The sequence below is a fragment of the Xyrauchen texanus genome, chromosome 8, assembly GCF_025860055.1.
Source record: "Xyrauchen texanus isolate HMW12.3.18 chromosome 8, RBS_HiC_50CHRs, whole genome shotgun sequence".
NCBI lineage: Eukaryota > Metazoa > Chordata > Actinopteri > Cypriniformes > Catostomidae > Xyrauchen > Xyrauchen texanus.
Genome location: NC_068283.1, coordinates 19,185,675 through 19,206,183, shown reverse-complemented (window position 1 = coordinate 19,206,183; position 20,509 = coordinate 19,185,675). Strand labels below are relative to the sequence as shown.

Genomic DNA, 20,509 nt, shown 5'->3' with positions numbered 1-20,509 from the left:
AGTGGCTAAAGCACAGGGCTGTTAATCAGAAGGTTGCAGGTTCTAACCCCACGGCCACCACCATTGTGTCCTTGAGCAAGGCACTTAACTCCAGGTTGCTCCGGGGGGATTGTCCCTGTAATAAGTGCACTGTAAGTCACTTTGGATAAAAGCGTCTGCCAAATGCATAAATGTAAATGTAAATATAGAAAAATTCTTGAAAAACACCATAGACAGACACAAAAATTAATTCAGGATGAACAGCCTCTTACTGTAGATGGCTTAGTTACTTACTAATTTTTAACCAGTAATGAACAAAAGGAATGGCTGGAAATCCCTAGAAACTCCTCATTTAGAAATAATCATGTGCAGTGCAGTGGAACATCTGAGCAGCACCATACCTCCTGCCGTGGAAATGTATTTCAGTGGCCAGACTCTGCTGACTCTTATAGCTTCCTTCTCTCAAATCTCTATTTCATGCTCAGGTAAACTTAAGCATTTATTTTGTGTTGGTTAGGGCCAGTTGGGTAATGAACACATATAACATAATTTGAACTCTTGACATTGTTTAGGAGATGTTTATAATTGTTTGTGTTTTGCTACAAAGTTGTTTTGTTGTAAAGAGCCGCAATACATTAAATGAAGTACACATGTTTGTTTTAACTTCCTTGCTCAAGAGGTAGTTTGATTAAACTTGGTTAATTTATGCAGTGTTTTGTGTTTCAATGGATTGGAAGTGCCAGGCAGTGAACTATGTGAGCACTCTTTAATGCCTATGTGACTATGTTTTGAAATATGGCTTGAAAGTCCTTTAGTTATGTGTACCTTTCACTACAATGTCAGATGGCTCTTCTGGTGACTGCTTCCTGCTGCACTTTAAAGGGCTTAAGAGGAGCACTCTATAGGAATTCTCATTTGTCATTTTACTCTCATTTTCATTGTTTAGTTGCCCGTTGAGTGGAGTTAAAGCATTGGAAGCTCTTGATTTAAAGTGTCTATACTCTCCGAGGACATTAAAGTTGAAGAGTTTTATGAATTCCTATGCTCTGAAAACATTCTGCTCAAGCTCACATTTAGAAAGAACAATGGAAAGAGAAATGTTTTAAATATTTTATAAAAAATAATAATAATTATGTCCCAAATACTGTACTGTCAGAGATCCCTGAAACAGATGCTATGAAATATCACACCTGTCTCTGTAACAGCCCTATAGCCTCTGTAAACAGCTGGGGGGAAAATGGTGGTCTGTGGACAGATTTTTTGTTACCCAGTGAAAAGATGATGCACTTTCTGCCTTTGCGTTTGTTTGAGAGTTGTTCCTTTGTCATGTGAGAACGCTATTTTGCTTCTGTTGCTTTTGACAACTAGCGTTCTAGTACCTGTACAAGATGTGTAATTATTTGGGTTTGCTGTCATCAAATTGCATACTTATTTTTCTTACCTTTGAAATTAAAGTCTTGCTCCATTTCTTATTTCAACTGTCTTCAAGCGTGTAGTATGTTTGTGTGTGTGTTTTGGAAAAGGGGTGTATCCAATTCAACAGCTTAGTCTCGTGGAAGATCCAGAATGGCTAACATTGCATACAGCACCTTTAATAGGTATCGTTTGTTTGTTTGTTTGTTTTTATTTGATATTTAAAAATGTCAGTTATACTTAAAACAATATCAGTTTACATTAGATTACCACAGAGTAAAATTGCATAACATTTTAAGTTTTGGTGAATGCATCTTGAAGATAAGTATGTTCTGTCTTATCCCCTAAAAGCTATTTTACCCCTGTATAATGTAATGTTTGAGCACTTTTGTGGGGATTATGTTGAACTAAGAAAAGTATTTTAAAGGGAATATTATATACTTTAGCAGTATTTTATTTATTTCCACCTGGAATCCATTTATAATATTAGTGAAGGCTTCTTGCACCAAAAAATTTCATAATTTAGTTTCACATGGCTATTTTCCACCCTTCAATTTCACCTTGGAATTAAAGGTTCTGTAACTTTTTTTTTTTTTGTTATGGAATGATATGCAGAAAAATTATTACCTAAAATATATCACTGAAATTTGTGTCCTGAGATAAAAGACTGGTCTCTGTGACAGCACTTAACTGCCCACAGCCACATTCTTTGATTAGCCAATCAGAAGACATGGGCAACATGACCTAAACCTTATATCACAGGATCACTATGATAACACATGATATAGTTAAAAAAAAAATAATAAAATGGTTTATATATTAAATAAACATATTGTAATGCCTATTTTTGAAAAGTCCAGTCATTGAATTAAATACTGTATAAATGAAAACTACACCCTCTTATATAATTTTCTCTTTATTTTGAACTTGACAAACAGAGAAAAAAAAATTATTGGTTGCATTCAAAAAGTTGTAATCAGCCTTACCACAATGCTAACTTTCACATTTCAATCTGATGTTGTTGAATAGTATTAATATTAGAAAACACTTCATTAATGGTTTAAGTTATCTCTGTAGACAATATTTGAATATCTGAAAGCAAAGCTGGTTTGTTTTCTAATATTGAGCATCATTCAGACTGAATTTTATTTAGGGTGATGATGTATAGTTTAAAAAATCGGCATGACAGATGACACAATTCTTAGCGCATGCACATTTGTTTAGCTTTTTTCCTCGTCAGTGTTGGTTAGAATGTCAGACTCTCTCGCCTTTTAAGTTGTTTGAATTCCTCCATAGCGCTTTAAGGTAAGAGCTCAAAACTCAAATTCAAATGGGCCACACAAGCTTTGAAGTTTGTGCCAAAATAGAGAGAAACCAGGTTCAGTAGCACAAGTGTCCAATTAAATGAATCTTGTAGAAGTTCCAGAACAGCTAAAATTGCTTACAGCACCATTAAGCTGTCTGTTATTGGTACCGTAACTTTATGACTTTGAAATGTCTTCTGCATGCCGGCATATATCACTTCTTAATTCATCAAGGTGGACCAAGTTACAGAATACTGATTAGGTGTCAATATGCAAATGTGGGTGGTCATATGTTATTATGCTCAAAGTTATGATGCCAATACATGACGATTTCTGAATGACTCCAGTGCAGCATAGTTTTTCCAAATGGCTTGAGGAGTAGAGTTCTATGTGTTGTAAATATTAGAATATGTCTGCATAATACCGTGACCTGTTTTCTATGAAGTGGCCACTTTAAATAATGCAATAATGATGTGTGCGGTAATGCAGTTGGCATGTCTAGCTCGGAGTCCCTTACTGTATGTGTGGAGTGCGGGAGGCCTGTGTATCTTACATCTGCTGCTCTGACAGGCTTGTCATGGTATGGACACCAGCAGTTCTAATGGTGATGGGGGAATTCTCTGCACCTCTGAAACCTTTAAAGTAAGCTGCTTTAATTGGACCCAAGGTGGGCGTAGCCTGAGTTGCCCTGATTCAAGCATCTGAATCTGGCACCACTGCCATGGGGCTCGTAACCAAGGCAACGTTTGGATAAAAGTCAGGGATGGAGCTCACATATACATAGAGAATGATTTTCAGCCATGATAGCTACGAGTTCTCCATCTGTGTAAGTGGTTTAGCTGGAGGCCATTTGAGAAGTTCACCTGGGCTCGTGTACAATTACTCAGACAGTTGAGAGCATCTTGAATGCACTTGCGTGTGTCACCGCGTCTGCTATGGATGAATGCCAGAGAAGAGCCTGTAATGACTCAACTCTCGGTGGATCGCAGACTCCAGATCAGCCACGTTTTACTTGGCTAAAAAAAAAAAAAAAAAGCCAAGAGGCAAGCCTTTCTCTATTTGTTCTGGAAGCACTCACTCTTAGAATTAAATATACAGTACATAGACGACTTCTCAAGAGCTGTATCGTTTTAGCTCCTAAAGGGATGACCTTTGGATGAGGCCTTGTATCTTCCTCACAGCATCCTCAAATTGTCTACATCCTTTTGTAACAGAGTAAAATCAACAACCTGGCCTTACAGAATCAAGTTAGTTACTAAACCTACTAAACTACATTTTTGCTAAATAATTTTTACATGGCTTTTTAGAATTGCGGTACTTTCCTGGTGAAACAAACACTAAATGAGGCCTTTCACGCAAATTACAAGTAAAATTATCAGATTATCAGTTAATAAACACTTATTTTTCACCCTGTTCCTCAATACACAATACTGTCCTATGACAGTAAGACAGTTTTAGGTTGCATTTTATTTTACAGTACGTGTACTTTCAGTATACTTACAGTGTTCTTACCCAAGAAAGTACTGAGTAATATTAGGTAACTTTATGTACTTAATTTGGGTTAAGGTAAGGGTTGGGATTAGGTTTATGGTTAGTAACTAGTAATTACTGTAGTTGTTGTAATTATATAGTACTTCAATGTAAAACAGTACTGCAAAATAAAGTGCTATTTTATTATAGTGCATAGCTTGTAAGGCAATACATTATTTTATATGGTTATATTATATAACCAACTATATTTTCAAGCTTGTTCAAGTACAAGTAAATTACACAGTTGTTCATCTAACAGAGCATTGCACTTATGATGCGAAGGTTTGGTGTATGAGTCCCGCTGAGCACACAAATTGCAGGTGAGCTGAAACAAAAGGGCACAAACAAAAAATTATGCAGGTTGCTTCAGAAATTTTATTTTTCATCTCACATTAACTTTTTCTGACACTATCGGTTAGGTTTGAGTTTCAGGTTTAGGGTAGGGAGGTAGGTTTTGTTGATTTAAAACTCGATAGAGCAGTAACCAAATAAAAGTATCTGTTTGGGAAAAATGTAACACTTTTATCGCCATACAGTGGGCATTTCAACTTGGAACTGCCGTGAAGGAACATTATTTTTTTTAGATGTGTAAGGAACCACATACTGTAACAACATTTTGCAAAAATGTCACCACAGTCACGAACCTTTCATGAGATCATGCTGAAAATTAAAGGGAAAGTTCACCCAAAAGTGAAAATTCTGTTATCATTTACTCACCATCATTTCATTCCAACCCATATGACTTTCTTCCCTTTGTGGAACATAGGGAGATATAAGGCAGAATGTTAGCCTTAGTCACTATTCACTTTCATTACATAATTTTTTCCATACAATGAAAGTGAATGGTGACTTTTGAGTCGAGTTTTATGTTTTAAATAGTTTTTCACATTCAATTAAATAAAGCAGCTGGTGTGAGGACTAGCAACACATGTTTTATAGGGTCACATGTTTGCAATGGTTCTCTGTAAAAAACAAAATGGACGGTTCGCCACCCACGGTTCGGGTCAGTTCAGTTCAGGTAAGTTCACCTCAGGTTTAATTATGCATCTGGAGCACAAGTTTTGGTCAAGAAAACAAAGCATCAAACAGACAGGCACAGTTACAACCTCCGCTAATGTGCCCGAATGGATATGCTCCACCTGTGTTTCACATGGATCAACTTGACATCGCTGTTCTGCAAGCATTGTGTGTAGTTGAAAATGGCAAGTTGAGAAAACGAAATGCGGATAGAGAAGCCCCTTGCGTTTCTCCTTTCTGTGAATTTTTTTTTGCAGTTAATTACAGCAGTGGTGGTTAAAAGACGTTTCCAAAACGGGCACTGTTTTCAGACATCACTCGACATGAGTGCTGTATACTGGTAATATAAGCAGGCACTCAGTGCTAATTCGGACAGACATGAAACAATAACTAAAGCATATGAGGTGTTCATGTGGGATTTCCATGTATGATTAAAATACTCAAGCAGCATTATCAAAACATCCCTTCTTGTATGGATTCTAATACAGAGGTTATTCCTTTTATAGTGATATACAGCTTTCGAATATTGAAAATGTTGAGATGAGTTTGAAATGCACTTTATTTTGATGCATGTAGTATTAGTGCAGGTATTAAGTTAAAATGTTGATTTAGTAAATAGAGAAAATGTTTGTTTTTTTAGTTAAATACCCTGGCAAAAATGAACCATGGTTTTACTATAGTAATATTGTAGTAACATGACTGTTGTCACAAGGATTTTCTGAGCAGAAATCATGGTTTTGATACAATTAACATCATGGTTACTGTTGTAACCTCCGTTCCCGAGCGAGCAAATGCCAGACAGGTTTTCACTGAGGAGCCGAGAATACGGTTAAGGCACATTACATTGGTAGGGATAGTGACGTGGCAAGGGGAACACACAGACAGAGAACGCTTGCAGGTCCCCAACCCTCTTGATCGAAGCAAGCACGATCAGGAGGGCCTTCTTCAAGGAGAGGGCTTTGAGCTTGACTGAATCAAGTGGCTCGAAGAGGGTCTCTGAAGGCCCGAGAGGACCACTGAGAGATCCCAGGAGGGGAACAGGCTTGGCCGGAAAGGGTCCGGGCGCCTCTTAAGGAACCTGATAATCAAGTCATGCTGACTAAGGGACTTGCCGTCTACTGCGTCGTGGTGGACTGCGATAGCAGCGCCACACACCTTCAAGATGGAGGGGGACAGCCTCCCCTCCAGCCACTCCTGCTGGAATGAAGCACTGACCAAACTCTGCACCTCTGTGGGTCTTCAGATCTGGAAGAACACCAATTTGCGAACAGACGCCACTTGAGGGCGTAAAGTTGCCTGGTAGAGGGAGCGCTGGCTTGGTTGATTGTGTCTACAACTGCAGGTGGTAGACCACTTAAGTCTTCCGCATCCCGTCCAGTGGCCAGACATGGAGATTCCAGAGGTCTGGACATGGGTGCCAGAGGGTGCCCCGTCCCTGACAAATAAGGTCCTTCCTCAGGGGGATTTGCCATGGAGGTGCTGTCGCGAGGAGCGTGAGATCCGAGAACCAGGTCTGGGTGGGCCAATAAGGAGCCACCAAGGTGACCTGTTCCTTGTCCTCCCTGACCTTGCACAGCATCGGTGCAAGAAGGCTCACTGGGGGAAATGCCCCCTTGACTTGTGTCAAGTTGTGGAAAATTGACACAAACTCGTCAGCTCATCATGCACTTCCGGGAAGAAAGGTACCACGGGGGGCGTGGCTATGAGCGGCGCCCTGGCCCGCGGAACCGATCGAGTAGCCATGAAGGGGGGGCGGAGGTTTCCAGTCCACCTCGCGCTCACAGCGGGCCAAGAAAGCCCGAGGCTCAGACTGGGCGAGCGGACCCGAAGGTGGCAGCCCAGGCGCGTTATCAGCACCAGACGCCGCTGTGACGCTCTCCGATGCAGCGGTGAAATCGTCATCCAATTCCGGGAGCTCGAAGGAGAATGCCGTCTGGCCGCAAAGCGAGCCGCATTCATCCCGAGCTCGTACATAAGCAAGCATGCCGGGGATCGGGTGGTTCCAGGGGTTTTACCCGGTGAAACCGAGCCCGTCGTCATCCCCAAATCGCCTTCTATGCCAGCCGGGTCGTCCTCAATCCTGTGGGAAGAAGGAACGACGCGGGGGGTGGCTGAAGTGGCTTTCTCTCGTGAGAAAAGAAAGCCGCGTCCGTAATGTTGCCATGGCTATGTTATCACACTGAGAACATAACCATTCAGAAAACGCTGTCTGCATGTGCTCGCACACAAGGCTTTTATGACCATCAGAAGTGGAGAGAAATCGACCGCACCCAGGAACTACACAGTGGCAGAAGGGCATCTTTAAAAAGACGCTTGCTTGTGTATGTTGCTCTTTTACCAGAATCAAACCAGAAAGTAAACTCTTTCAGAGAAGTCAACTCTTTTATAAGAGAAGCGCTGTCGAAGCGCCCAGGGGCAGAGGCTGCACGGCGTGCAGAGAGGAGAAAGCCGCTGGAATGTGGCATCAGATCCAACAGCAAGCTCTCTCGCAGAGGTGGGTGAAGCAATCGTGTGTCACACAGCTCGCTGATCACACAACCGTTCGGCTCCAAAGAAAAAATCTGTCTGGCATTCACTCGTCCGCTCCCTTTATACCCGTATGTCCGGGGCGGGGCATGCAAATTGTGACTGCCAACTTGACATTGGTCTTTTCTCAAGTTCAAGTTCAGAGGTATGTGAGGCTCTCAGAAGAGACCCCTTGTGTCACAACAATCGACACAACATCGAGTGAGTGACAGAAGGGGAACCATAGATTTATAACAGCAATACTGTAATTTCTATATAGTAACCATGATTTTAATATTTATTGTAACCATGACAGTAACCATGTTTATATTGTGTTTACTATGATTTTACTACAAATGCCATGTTTAAACTATGGTTACTGTTGTAAAACAACGATTGTTATTTAAGTGCAAACCTGTTGAAGTGCATACCAAATAGATTATTCTTTGGATTTGGCAGTAATGTAATTTTTTATTTTTTTTTAAAAAGCAAATACTGAACCATACCGAAACGTGACCCTTAAACCGTGATACAAAAATTTCGAGAAATTCAAACCGTTACATCCCTAATGTTTGAGGTGTCTGGCAAATTTATTATTTATTTATTGTAGTTTTTTTGAGATTTGGAGCAGAGAAATTTAATATTTGACTATACAGAAAATATATTTTGCAGTAAAAAAAAAAATAGTATTTATTGTAAATCTGCTCTCATATCCCAGTTTGATTGCAGATAGGAATGATTTTGTGAGTTATGGAGCAGAGAATTCATCATACATATTAAAAATGTAACTTGGTCTGCTTAGTAAATGTAAAACTCAGAACTGTCTGGTGTTATTTCTCATGCATGACCACAAGGAAAGGGTTGCACTTGGAGAACAACTTGAACACTATGTTTGAGAGGACGGGAACAAGAAGTGAGAAAATATCACTTTCTGAGAAGTATGGGGGAAGCTCTAAAATGTTAAATCCAGTTGACAGAGGGAGATACCTCTGTGAATGGATCCAGCAGCATCTATTAACACCGTCTGAACCTATGGCTGTGCTCAGTGACTGATAAGGTTTTATGAATCTGAGAATGAAGCAGTTCTGTGTGTGAAGATGTGTGATAGACCCCATGATGGCATGAGAGATCATGATTATGAAAAAAACACAAATCCATTCTGCCCCATTTGACTTAATGGAGACATACAGTTTCTTTACAGAACATAACACTTTATCAGTGTTAAAACTAAATATATTTGCTTGAGAAGCAAAATGTTTTATTTTTCTTGATAAATTCCTATATTGGCAATTTTTGTTTTAGTTATAAACCTCTTTGAATTTTGTTTAATTATTTCTGCTTAAAACACAACAAAACTATTTGCCAATGGGGAAAGAAAAATTTACTTTATTCAAGATATATTGGCTGAAAGCAAATTTTGTGTGTGTGCAATTTTGCTTTTCAAGTAAATGTATCTTGAATTAAGGTAAATCTGTAGCACTCTGTTTATGCACCATTTTGAACATTTGTCCTTTCTGTATTACATATTTATGGTTTCTGGATTTTCATTAAGACACAAAAGGGAGCAACAAACAAATGCAATCAAGTGGCAATGATTACATCAGCAAAAATCTATTAAGTTTTGAATACTGTTGTACAGTCTTATTGCCAGATACTATGATTATCAGCCTATGGCCTGTGCATTTAATGGTATGGAAACTGTTTTACACTGCTGCCTGCATAAGGGCTTGAAGGAAGTAAAATTATTTGAAATGTATTTATTGGTGCTGAATGATCCCAAACTGCATCAGTGCACATAATGTCATTATACTAAAATGTGTATGTAATAGCATAGCCTAGGAGAAGCATTTTTATTTTTGAAATAGAATGAAGGGCTGATTTTTTGAAAGGTTGATTGTGTTTAGTTTTTGTTTTGTAGGTGTGCAGAAACGTGTCTGCTCTGATTAATCCCAAACTGTTTGGGGCATTCTGACAGAACTGACCTTTCAATGTACTACACTGATGTTTTGTGCTGCTGGAAGTCTGTTTGTTTGGGTGGGATGGTGGGTTTTAAAGAGAGAAAATGTAAATGCTGTCACTTAAATATTGATGTTCTAGCTGTGGCAGCTGAAATTAGGGAGGGGTGTTCTGTCTAGACATTCCTCATGCTTTTAGACTACTGTGCATGCTTATATAGCTTTGAGTACAGCATTAGTTCACCCAAAACTGAAAGTTCTCTCATCATTTGCACACCCTCATGCCATCCCAGATGTGTATGACTTTCTTTCTTCTGCAGAACACAAATGAAGATTTTTAGAAAAATATCTCCATTTAATACAATTGAATGGGGACCAAAACTTTGAAGCTCCAAAAAGAAGATCAAGTCAGCCTAAACATAATCCATCAAACTCCAGTGGTTAAACTCATGTCTTCTGAAGCAATCCAGTTGGTTTTGAGTGAAAACAGACCAAAATGTAACTTCTTCTTCACTGTACATCTTGACAGCAGTCTCCTTGACAATCATGATTTCAAGCTCACTTACACCTCCTATTGTCACCAGAACTGGACTGGTAATCTGGCATGCCAGGCAATTTCCCCGTGGGCCAACTCACTTTGGGGCTGATCGGGGTGGACTGGCCATCAGGAGAACCAAGTGGGTCTTTGGGTTGGCCGCGAAACTGGCCGAATGTGCCGCGATAGGCTAAAATGAGCCACCGCGTTATACACAACGGACCACAAAACAGCGCCGTGAAATGCAGAAAAGGCCCGAGCTGGACAGGCTAGTCGACGGCCACAGGGAACAGGACAGGCTCGTCAACGGCAACAGGGAACACGACAGGCTCGTTGACAGCTGGCCTGTTCTTACTCCTCTGTTTATGGGTCATAAGAGGACTGGGGATTGGGCTTGAAATCATGATCGTGCCTAGAGCAAAAGCAAGGTGGGCAGTAAAAAAGGAGTTTCATTTTTGTTTGTTTTCACCCAAAACCAACTGGATAATTTCAGCAGACATTGATTAGCCTAGTTTTATGGATAACATTTAAGCTGCCTCTATCTCCTTTTTTGGAGCTGCAAAGTTTTGTTCCCCATTCACTTGCATTGTATGGATCTACAGAGATACTTTTCTAAAAATCTTAATTTGTGTTCTTCAGAAGAAAGAAAGTCATACACATCTGGGATGGCATGGGGGTGAGTAAATGATGAGAGCATTTTCATTTTCAGTTGAACTATCCCTTTAACTGAGAACTGCCCCAGTGCTGCACACACACACAAAATCAAACAGCACAGACACATCATCAGAGCATGTCCTGACACAATGCATCTGCTCTGGGAACATTAGTGCTCAGTGATGCTTTACAGTTTATGCAAGGACATTTCCATTCCAACACAGTAAACAATGCAGTCTTTAAGCTTGCACAGCAACAGATATATAATATTTTTGCAAAATAATAATAATTTGTAGTGGGCACTTTCCAAAAATACAGTATACTTTGGTTTCCTGTGACTTTTTAAAGCATTAGAGGCCCATATCTCATGTTTTTGTTGCAAGACTGATCAAACTGTAAATTCGGCAACAATAGGTTAAAGGTAGTGCTTATTAAATCTATCTATGCTTGCCAAAATTCACATCACTGACCCCATTATATGAAGCTGAAAATGTTGTTGAATGTATAGCCATGGATGAGCTCAAGTTTCTGGATGAAATGTCCACAGAGTGGTGGCAAAAGTGAGTAGTAATATAATATAGTAATATAGCCAACAGGAATTAAGATTTTATTAACTCTACCCCCTTACTCAAACTCTAACCCTAAACTTAACCATCAGTGGTGTAAACATTTAATTTATGTGGGAAAATGCAACCTCTGTATCATGCTCACCATTGTTTATGTGAACTTAATTACTTCCTGATTCCAGTGGGACCAGAATCTGTGTCTCAGAGGTAACGCAGGAGTATTCACGCCTTGATGCAAAAAATGTCTGATGAGATATGGGGCTTGTCAGTAATTACTAGGAGTGTAACGCTTTGAATTTCTCACAGTTCTATTTGTATCACGGTTTAAGGGTCACGGTTTCATTACAGTTCAGAATTTCCTTTGTTAAAAAAAATATATATATATATTACTGCCAAATCCAAAGAATAATCTATTTGGTATGCACTTCAACAGGTTTGCCCTTAAATAACAATTGTTGTTTTACAACAGTAACCATAGTTTAATCATGGCATTTGTAGTAAAATCATAGTAAACACAATATAAACATGGTTACTGTCATGTTACAATAAATATTAAAATCATGGTTACTATATAGAAATTACAGTATTACTGTTATAAATCCATGGTTAATTGTATCAAAACCATAATTTCTGCTCAGAAAATCCTTGTGACAGCAGTCATGTTACTACAATATTACTATAGTAAAACCATGGTTCATTTTTGCCAGGTTCTTTAACAAAAAAACAAACATTTTCTCTATTTACTAAATCAACATTTTAACTTAATACCTGCACTAATACCCTACATGCATCAAATTAAAGTGCACTTCAAACTCATCTCAACATTTTCAATATTCGAAAGCTGTATATCACTATAAAAGGAATAACCTCTGTATTAGAATCCATACAAGAAGGGATGTTTTGATAATGCTGCTTGAGTATTTTAATCATACATGGAAATCCCACATGAGCACCTCATATGCTTTAGTTATTGTTTCATGTCTGTCTGTGTGCCTGCTTAAAAATTGGAAGGGAGTACGTGCAGTTTTGGCTCACCTGCATCTTAATGACATTAATCAAAGTTTTGACATGATAGATTACAGCCACATTAGGAAACAGTAAGAACTTGCGTGCGCATTTTAAATAAACCCTCACGCGCATTATTGATATATATTACCAGTATATGGCACTCTTAAATATCAAACAAATGAAGAAAAAAAATTATTTAGTTAATGGGAAACCTATCATTACAACAAACCAACATTTGGTCAGTCCAATTCTAGTTAGATACAACCCTGTTACCCATTCTGGTGTTTTTTTTTTTTTTTTTTTATATTAATTTAAATGTTTGTTTAATGTTTATTGCCAAAAAAACAAAAAAAAGTAAAATGACACAAATAAAGATTTTAAACAAACTGTATTTAGACATGTCATTAATTTAGGTAATTCATTGCAAACTAATATTGCAAACCTCCTATAAAACTAATATTTTGTTTGACCTGATCCAGAATGCTTTAAAAAAAATATTTTTTAAAAATATATTTTTAGGCCCTATTTTGTACACTTTTCATGGAAAGTGCCAGTGAGTACCATTGAGCAGCTTTTGAATAAGAATGTAGTTAAAAGCCATAGAGGAAAAGAGATGAGCATGGTTAGTGCAGATTTACATGCCACATTTACGCTGTCCTCTCTACCCGGTCTGAGCTGCTCTTTGTTGGAGCAGCGTTAAATAACTGCGGGCCAGATCTCCACAGGTGATCCTCTGTAGATCTGAGGTCCTGCGCATGGTGCCGCTGAGTGTGGAGGTGGCACGATGCACCGTCGCTATGCCTCACACCCATAATTAACCTTGCAAAACGAATGACCAAACTTGACCACCCATACTATTTTGTGTGGGTTTTGTTGGATGCAGTGGCTAAAGGTTGTTTTACAAGTAATTTCTAATTGGCTGCAGAAATCATAGTGCTAGCATTACATAATGTCTGTCACTGTGTAGTTGCTACTGAAGACGACCGTCTATCAGAATTTGAGATTAGATTGTGATGAGTAGTGAGCCCCATCCATTTACATTTACATTGGTTTTATACATTCATTCATTTCCATAAGCCACAGAGAATACTTGCTGAATTGTGCGTATGATGAACTGTTGTACAAAAACTTATTGTACAGGATACATTTTAATCTATTCAGTGAGAGTATATCTGTCTACCCTAAAGCTTTCATGCACAAGAGGTCTTCTTAAGCTACAATGCAAATCAAAACTCTTGCATGAGTCAATCCACAAGAATATGTTAATGGAAATCCTTAAGCACCTCTTGTAGGGTGTTAAATAAATGTTTTGTGACAGCTCCGATGAGTTATAAGGCGCTGGAGAAGAGGTGGCTTTTCTGATTGCATGAGTGGCCTTGCACATAAACATGGGTCAATCCATCAAATGAGGTTTGAAGATCTGCTGTGATGGACATTTGGAATCCTGTCGAGAGAGTAATCAGACAAATAGTGCCTGGGGAAACCATGTCCATCTGAATGCATTACAGTGTCTGTCTTTGTGTTGAGCTGCAGGATATGACCTGTGTGTACTGGCCTCTGGTACAAAAAAGAAAGTGTCGAAACACAGACCACTGAACATGGCACATATTTACAGCTATTGTATGTTCTGATTCATCAGTGGATAAAAAGGGATAATTAAATCATGATCTTGCCCACTGTTGTCAAATAAAGAATGACAAACAATACTATCAATAAGAAACTGTGCACATTTAGTTGGTAAATTGCAATAATATAATGACAATCAGTCAAATGTTAATTACTCAGGACAAGGTGTTACAAATGCTACTACTGCATATTACGATTTCCAAAAATGTCTAACGATATTAATCTGAAAAATAAAAATACTACTGAAGATTTACATTAGTCAAAATAGAAAATAGTGTAATAGCCTACAAATTAACATATTGCTTTATTGGCTAACATATTGTTTACTTATTGTAACTTATTACGCTGCTTTATTGATTACTTTATTCTGATTTTGCCTGATTCTGCATCCTGACATCAAATATTTTGGTATAATGACCACTAAATTGTTTAACCTCCTGAGACCCGCGCGCGACATGCATTGCTGTGTGCATTTTACCTTTTTGATTTGTTACTAGTAGCTCCTAACAAACATGCTTAAAAAATTATCTTAAAGAGCAAATCGTTTTCTAAAAACTGATGTCCTCATATGGGGTCAGCGGGCCTAAGTTGTGAAATTTTGAATAATACTAAGCTATAGAAAGTATGATTTTTTTTTAAATCTTTTAATCATATAATTTATTATGTTTCCAGGCATTTTGGTTATTTATGTTTTTGAGACATTGCAGATATTACAGCTGATTTTCTGTAAAGCTGCTTTGGAACAATGTTATTGGGAAAGCACAAATAAAATAAAAAAAATGTTGACTCTTATGTTACAATGTTTTTTTCTACTTTGTTAAACAAAATCTCAATGTTCTCTCTTTGCACTGTTAAACAAACAAGTAATAGCCAGTGGTGAAGCATTTTACCAATAAGAAATTAGCATATATATAATTCTAATTCAAAATAATGGCCAGATTCGTCCAATCACTGCCAACCATGTTAAAATAAAGTACTAATTACCATTGTCCCATGTCTACCAACCATGTGGAGCGGTCCAAACATCATCTACAGCCTGAAACTGAACTTTTGGTCGGATGTTAGGAGTGAATGCACCTAGGTTCGTAGGAAATCTATAGGATGCCCCCCTTGCTCTCTATTTAGGGACTAACTTAACCTCTTTTAAGCTAGTTTAATGTCTCTTGCATTATTCTGTGGTCTTCTTCTTCTCACATAATTTAAATAAATAAATTGAAATTAAACTCAAATCGATAATTTATGTCGGTTTACTTAATTATTTGCAGAATAATGTACAGTCTAAGTGGGATAATGTACAGTCATCATCATGAAATAAACATTTCATTCATTAGTTGGGGCTTATTTTGTTATGACTGGCTGACTTCACATTATTTCTTCCATATAACATATTTTTAAGATTTTATGGCTCCAGAGTTGATCCCATTTTTTGTGAAGACATCAGATGATAGCAATTTATCTAATCATATTTTTAGATATAAGCACTTTTAGCACTTGAAAGCCCTGCTGAACAAGTTTAGAATTAAGTTGCAAGCATCAAAGTAAAAGACAGACATGTGACTGCTGACAAGCTCTGCATAAACAATGATATTCTGTTAGCTTTGCCTTTTAAGTCTTTATCTCATCAGAATTTCGACAGTTAATCTCAGCATTTTCTGGTCAGTCTTTTTTCTTTGTTTTCGAAGAATGCATAAAATGTCTCATTTAACATCACAACAAATGATGTAATAATGTAATAAAGGGCTGTATCATCACCCTCCAGTCCACAACTGAGAAGTTCTGTGCCATCAGGAAAATGTGTGTATGTCTGAATATACATACATTTACAAACGCATAAAAGCATCTTCCCATCATGACACATTTGTGTCCAGTATACAGCAATGTAATATGACAGACGAGGCCATGAGAAAGTTAAAAGCTTTGCGCATTAATCACAGGGACGTGCCACATTCTACATTTTCACCTTTGCACTGACTCCATATTTTCATATTAACACATCATATTGCTTCTTGTTGGTGAAACAAACTACCTAAGATAAAGAGGTTGAGGAAAGAGACAGAGAAATGAAACACATATATACTGGAGGCTATGTGAGTGCAAATATTTGATAAAGGCCATAAGTTATTTATTAATCTTGTTTCACTGCTGTCTAGAACCCACATCATTCAGAAGCTCATTAAAGCAGAGCCGTGGTGCTGCAATAAGTTTATGGAAAAAGAGACAGTAGATAGTCCACCCACTGAACCAAACCCACCCGAGATCAGTGGTGTAGGTTTCATTTGAGCATGTGGGGCCCAGCCCTGCTTATGGTTGTTGTTGTGGGGGGCACCACTGGTTGTTGTTGTGGCTGACTTTGTGCTTTCAGCAATATGATTTGTGACCAAAGAAAAAAAATGCTTTTTAACTACTGTGGCAGAACGACCCGCCCCCTCTTCATCGTCACAATGGGAGTTGGGCAAGAGAAGAGAAGAGGTACACAATTAATAAGCCTCATTGGTGCAGTGTTGATGAGGCACACCTGAATTGGATAGAGCCTCATCTGCGCTGCTATAAAAATGCAGAGTGCGCTTCTTCTTGGGAAACCAGCATCTATCCCCTTGTGTGCACACACTGGCATGCTCTCAAATGTAAATGTAAATGTGCGCTGTGATGCGTTTCTTTTTTTTTCCAGCACCTTGTGGCATTAGCGTTGTATTCTGTTGTTGTACTATAGGTCTAGCTGCTTTTAAACACAAGAATGTGTCCCATGTGACTAGCCTCTAAGATCATTATCTTTCATTTTATTTAATTTTATATAATACATTTTTAGAAAAGATGATTCTCTCAGTTCAGGGGAGTGCCCAAGTGGGGGTATCATTTTATCAGCTCCATTTGAAACTCAACCTATTTCGGGCACCAGTCTCCCTCAGCAGTCCGCAGAGCCTGAAAGGGTAGTACTCCGGGTGATGATGTGTTTTTTTTTTTTTTAAAGCCAACGGCAGCTCCTCTGCCCTCTCTTCTTCTGGTGTGGCTTACAGCTGGAAATGACCTCAGAAAGCTACTTATCCCGACAGGCATGATGAGGAAGATGGTGAGATACTGCCTGGGTCATCAAGGCAGAGCTGTACAGAGAATGTCTATTAGACATTAGGCTATTAGACACTCCAAGGGTTTCACTGTTATGAAACGGACCGTTCAGATTCAGAACCAGATTCAAAGTCATAGTAAAATTACTATAAATTCACACCTGTGGCTGCACATTCTATGTTAATGTGCTAGTTGCTGTGTTGCCCGGCAACCGCAAACCACCCACTCAAAAAATATTTCAGCCTACTTTTAAGATTTAAGCATTTAAATTCTATGAGAAATTTCCATGAACATGAATTTAATAATCTTTAAATGTTATTAATACTTATTACATAATTAGATCACTAAATAATTCTTTAAGAATTAACTAATTAATTAGTTGATTAATAATTTAATAAGTAACTGTAGTGAACTTGGTGGAAGAATAGTGTATTCCAATTATACATTTTAAATAACATTAAAGGATTGTTCCTGGTTTACTACAAGCTCAGTTGACAGCTTCTGTGTCATAATGTTGATTACTACTAAAAAAAAAAAACTATAACGCAGCACTTACAATGGAAGTGAACATGGCCAGTCCATACATGTTAAATACAATTTTAGAACTTTGTTGTCATGTAACAGGGTAGCACTTGTAAAATCATGTTAACACATAGGTTTGAGTGTTGTGGCTCTAATTTTGAAGCAGTGTGTATATTCACATTGATGGACTGTCCCCATTCACTTCCAATGTAAGTGCCTTACTGTAACCATGATTTTTGCTCTTCTTTTTTTAAAATAAACAAGGGATTCGTCAAAGTATTTTTGTGGTAATCACAATTATGCTACAAATACTGACGATAAAGATGAACTTGTATATAAGCCTGGAATATTCCTTTAAACAACACTAATTAATATTGACTAACACTAATTAATATTAATGTCTAAGAATGCCCCATACCTGTGGTGAAATCATATTAAGGCTCTATTTAAAATGGCTAATTGCTTTATTTGACCTCTTTAGCTTAATATTTTCTGCTGTACATGCATGTGAATGTGTGTGTGCTCCCTGAGGATCAAGTGAGGGGATTTGTTGGCTTATTAAGTATTAGGTATTTAGGTCTCTAGAAGGAGATGTATCTTTGCTAAGTCAGAGGCTGGGGCAGTACATTAAGGGAAGTAAATCATTGCAAATTACATTCTTAAAGCTTTAAAGCAAAGGGGAAATGAAGGAGAACGTTTTGGCAGATTCCAGAGCTCCAGAGTTTTATTATCTGCAAGAGTACAATCATAGATCTGGAAACCATTTTGAGGGGAGAACTTTTAGAGAGTATGGAAGAGTGCTGTAAAATGACAGCACCTGCCAAACGTTTCTCCTGGGCAATCAGCTTATGTGTGCATCAACTGGAAGAGAAACCCCAAGCTATGCTTTATGATTAATACATTTGGAGCCGCTGTAAACGGTTATCCTCTTTTCCTTTGGGGACTGAGGTACATACAATATGACTGAACGACAAAATAAAAAAAGGGTCTGACTGTTTCCTGAAGCCACAGACTTTGATTAACTGTCAGGGTGATAAAATACACAGAGGAGCTTTCAAACAGCTCAAAAGATACGTGGGTGTTTTAACGGATTGTGGAAACGTAATTTCTCATTCAAGCAGATGCACAGTCACAAATCTCCATGGCAACCAGGAGTCTATTTGTGTGATGATGTGAATGTGATTCCCATCCTGTGCACTAGTGGAAGTCAGAGAACTTGCAGCAGTAACATAGCTCTGGGCCAATCAGATTCTGAGCACTGGATGCAGTGGACTGACCATATTACTGAGAGAGTCTGTTTAAATATTTACACAATAATCATTATCCAGTTTCTCACAGTTATGGAGAAAGGTGCACTTTGTTTTAAAGAGCAGCGCTTGTTGTATATGCATGACTTTTTGCCTTTTGCAAAGACCATTACTGCAGGGTGGATGTTAATAGAGCCAGAACTTTTGTTTTATAATGAGGGGTTGGTGGAGGTGCAGAACATAGATTTAGTTCTTGCTTTGAGTACACAGGGTGCTGGCAGTTTTTCTGATAACCAGCATGAAAGACCACTTACAACCAATTTTACTTTCATAATCTGACATATTTCCAGGGGATACTCAACAGGAAATTCTGTGTGCATCTAAGTCAGCTCCCTAGTTCAGTATTCAGGGCATATTTCAATCGCAAAATCGTTCCAATGCATTGAAACCCGCAAAAACCAGGGAGCATCATTCCTCACTATGTTCCTTTACTGGAAACGTTGCCATGTCATCTGAAGTCTTTTAAGTTGTTAGAAGATGAGCACAAGTGTAAAACTATTAAGTCAAAGCCTTATTTTCTCTTTAAAAGAGATATTGTTTGTAATATTTTTCATCCATAATGACCATAAAATGGAAACAGATACTGATTTACAATATAGGGATCTAGGAATCTGATTGAGATCGATGCACCACCAGTTATTTTTATTTATGTATTTTTTTATTTAGTATGATCTCCTTCTTCTGAAAGTGAAGCACCTCGGTTTACTGACCAGTTGTTGAAGAAGAAACTAAAAATGTATTGAAAAATGCTTCAGACTGTTTTATACCCTATTCATGGAAAGTGCTACATTTGTTATTGCAGTTTACTTGCAGTTTGAAGCACAGTATACATATAGTCAGGGATGGGAGGTTTGCTTTTGAAATGTATTCCACTATAAATTACAGAATACATGCTGTAAAATGTAATTTGTAATGTATTCCATTAGATTACTCAAGGTAAGTAACATATTCTAAATAATTTGGATTACTTCTTCAGCACTGCTAGATTTTTTTCATTTGTTTTAACTATAAAAACTCTGCCAGTACAGTAATACAAAATACACATGTTAAAATACATTCACTGAAAAACCTAAATCTTATGCAGTGTTGCATAAGAAATTATGATCCAATGTGAATTTTGTTGATATAAACATATGATTGTGTCTGGTAACATGTGCATGTAAATTGGCTAAAAATAGCATTTTAGCTTAGTGTAAAGCTGACAATTTACACAAGATATATTTCTATTTCTTCTGCTCCAAACTTACTTCAAACTTACTTCACTGTCTGCTTGTATGAATGTAACACATCATAAGAAAGTGTTTCACTGCTGCTCAAATGCACTTTGGATCACATCATTTATGTCACGTTCCTGTGTTGTCTGCCCCGTGTTTTCTGTTTCACATGCCACTTTTCACATTCCATGTCACGTTTTCCTTGTTGTCCGCCCCGTGTTTCACTGTCTGTGTAATAAAACTACATTTCCCATGGTTCCCGGCCCTCATCACCACTGCCACAGCGTTATTGCCTGAATATCGTTTGTTAT

At 38.0% G+C, this 20,509-nt stretch overlaps 1 protein-coding gene across 2 annotated transcripts in view; it reads left to right on the top strand.

The window, feature by feature from the left end:
* Window positions 1–418: 418 nt before the first annotated feature.
* Window positions 419–20,509, top strand: part of LOC127647333 (voltage-dependent T-type calcium channel subunit alpha-1H-like) — a 115,180-nt gene continuing 95,089 nt past the window's right edge. For both annotated transcript variants that reach the window (XM_052131508.1, XM_052131507.1), the window contains exon 1: window positions 419–464. The gene's annotated coding sequence lies outside the window, so the exon portion shown is untranslated. The remainder of the gene's footprint in view (window positions 465–20,509) is intronic.